Genomic DNA, 3,291 nt, shown 5'->3' with positions numbered 1-3,291 from the left:
GTGAAAATAAAAAAATATCTCTGCTCAATATATCAAAATAAGAAAAGATTGAATAGAAATAAAACCATTTAAGCTACATCCCACCATTCTTACATCAAAAAACTTTAAATTCATCAATAATATCGCACCGTACTTCTCACATGCGAAGCTAGCGCTCTACCATCTGATCTACATCCCCACAATTCTTACGTCATAAAATCCTAAACCTACCATCACCAATAATAGTGAAAATAAAAAAATATCTTTGCTCGTCATAAAATCCTAAACCTACCATCACCAATAATAGTAAAAATAAAAAAATATCTATGCTCAATATATCAAAATAAGAAAAGATTGAATAGAAATAAAACCATTTGAGCTACATCCCACGAAAAAATATCATATTTTCTAAAACCATTTGAGCTACATCCCACGAAAAAATATCATATTTTCTTCCAGAGATGGAAATGCAAAGTATCGATCCCTATACCTCTTGCATGCTAAGCGAACGCTCTACCATCTAAACTACATCCCCATATGAATTCTAAACTACATCCCCACTATTCTTATATTACAAAACTCTAAATTTTCTCTCATCAATAATAGTGAAAATGAAGAAATATTTAACGCATAGATTCTTTCGGAGATAAGAGGTATTGATCGCCATACCTCTTGCATGCTAAGCGAGCACTCTACCATCTGAGCTACATTCACACAATTCTTATATCACAAAACCCTAAATGTCTCGTCATCAATAACAGTGAAAATAAAAAACTATCTCTCCATATTATGTCATAAATAAAAATAAATTGAAAATAATTAATAGTTATCCAGATGCGGTACCAAGTCTCCATACCTCTAACATGCAAGTGCTCTACCATCTAAGCTACATCCCCATGATTCTTACTTCACAACCATCTAAGCTACATCCCCATGATTCTTACTTCACAAAACATTAAATTTTTCGTCATCAATAAAAGTGAAAATGAGGTATCGATCCCCATACCTCTCACATGCTCACGAGCGCTCTACCATCTGAGCTACATCCCCACAGTACTTGCACCACAAAATCCTAAATTTTCCGTCATTAGTAATAGTGAAAATGAAAAAATGTATCGATCCCTATACCTCTCGCATGCAAAGCGAGCGCTCTACCACCTGAGCTACATCCTCAAGATTCTCATGACATAAAACCCTAAACATCTTATCATCAATAATAGTGAAAGTGAAAAAATATTGCTACTCATTAATCCTTTAGAGATGCGAGTATAGATCCCCATACTTCTCACATGCTAAGAAAGTGATCTAAAATCTAATCTACATTCTCACGATCCCTATACTTCTCACATGCTATGAAAGCAATCTAAAATCTAATCTACATTCTGATGATTCTTATTCTTACATCAGAAAACCCTAAACGTCCCGTCATCAATAATAGTGAAAATGAAAAAATATCTCCGCTCATGATGTCATAAATAAGGAAAGATCTAAAATCTAATCTACATTCTCAGGATCCCCATCTTCTCACATGCTAAGAAAGCTATCTAAAATCTAATCTACATTCTGATGATTCTGATTCTTACATCAGAAAACCCTAAACGTCCCGTCATCAATAATAGTGAAAATGAAATCTGATGATTCTTATTCTTACATCAGAAAACCTTAAACGTCCCGTCATCAATAATAGTGAAAATGAAAAAATATCTCCGCTCATGATGTCATAAATAAGGAAACATCTAAAATCTAATCTACATTCTCAGGATCCCCATCTTCTCACATGCTAAGAAAGCGATCTAAAATCTAATCTACATTCTTACATCAGAAAACCCTAAACGTCCTGTCATCAATAATAGTGAAAATGAAAAAATAACTCCGCTCATGATGTCAGATGTCGAGTTTCTTTTGGAGATGCAGGGTATCGATCCCCGTACCTCTCGCATGCTAAGCGAGCGCTCTACCATTTGAGCTACATCCCCACAATTCTTGCATCACAAAACCCTAAATTTTCCATCATCAATAATAGTGAAAATGAAGAAATATCACTACTTAACATGTCATGAATAAGGAAAACTTGAAAAGAAATAACATATTTAATAATAAATAGTTTTATTTTGGAGATGTAGGGTATCAATCCCCATACCTCTCGCATGCAAAGCAAGCGTTGTACCATCTGAGCTACATCCCCACGATTCTTATATCACAAAACCCTAAACGTCTTGTCATCAATAATAGTGAAAATGAAAAATTATACCTGCTCATTATGTCGTAAATATGAAAATTTTGAAAAGAAATAATATATTTAACAATCCGTTCATTTGGAGATGCAAGGTATTGATCCCCGTACTACCCACACGAGAAGCAAGTGCTCTACCATTTGATCTACATCCGCACAACTCTTACATTGGAAAATCTTAAACGTCCCGTCATCAATAATTGTGTAAATAAAAAAATATCTCCGGCTCATTATGTCATAAATAAGGAAAGATTGAATAGAAATAAGATATGAATAACAAATAGTTTCTTTTGAAGATGCAGGGTATAGATCCTCGTACCTTTCGCATGCTACGCAGGCGCCCTACCATCTGGCTAAATACCCACAACTCTTAAATCACAAAACCCTAAATTTTCCGTCATCAATAATAGTGAAAATGAAGAAATATCGCTACTCTACATGTCAGGAATAAGGGAAAATTGAATGTAAAAAATATTGACATAAATAAAGTTCATATCCTATAATTCCTACCTTGTACCCACATGATTATGAATGACCAAGCTCAAATTATTTTGGTTGAAGCTGCATTGCCACTAAAGCATATGCATTCATTTGGGATAGATATTGAAACAATACATTTGAATTTTAAGCNAAGCATATGCATTCCTTTGGGATAGATATTGAAACAATACATTTGAATTTTAAGCAAAATTTCACCACAAACTATGTTTATGAAAACGACTTTTATTTTATATATATTTTTTAATTTTTTTAATTTTTTAATTTTTTAATTTTAGTTTTAAAAAATATATACATTTGATATGTCAAAACTACTTCTTTGCTATCCTTTAACAATATTTATATGGTAAAATGGGATCAACTTCTTTAAGTTTATGTAGTTTCTTTTTACTTGTATGTTTACTTCTATCTCATATTAAAAAAAAAAATGTTCTAGTAAACATAATTCCTCTTTTATCGGTATATATACTTACTCCATTTGTATTTACTTCATTTTAAATAAAAGTTCACAGTAATTAATAAACCCATGTGTTTAATACATTCCCTAAAAAACAAACTTGTTTGTATTAGAATAAATTACA

At 32.2% G+C, this 3,291-nt stretch overlaps 1 non-coding gene across 1 annotated transcript; it reads right to left on the bottom strand.

Moving 5' to 3' along the window:
- Positions 1-1,882: 1,882 nt before the first annotated feature.
- On the bottom strand, positions 1,883-1,955 carry TRNAA-AGC. Its single transcript has one exon. It is a non-coding gene; the product is annotated as a tRNA-Ala (tRNA).
- Between the last annotated feature and the right edge of the window lie 1,336 nt (positions 1,956-3,291).

This window comes from Cucurbita pepo, unplaced genomic scaffold (assembly GCF_002806865.2).
Source record: "Cucurbita pepo subsp. pepo cultivar mu-cu-16 unplaced genomic scaffold, ASM280686v2 Cp4.1_scaffold000571, whole genome shotgun sequence".
In the NCBI taxonomy this organism is placed as follows: Eukaryota; Viridiplantae; Streptophyta; class Magnoliopsida; order Cucurbitales; family Cucurbitaceae; genus Cucurbita; species Cucurbita pepo.
The sequence above is the reverse complement of the archived record's forward strand: the minus strand, read 5'-3'. Positions and strand labels throughout refer to the sequence as shown.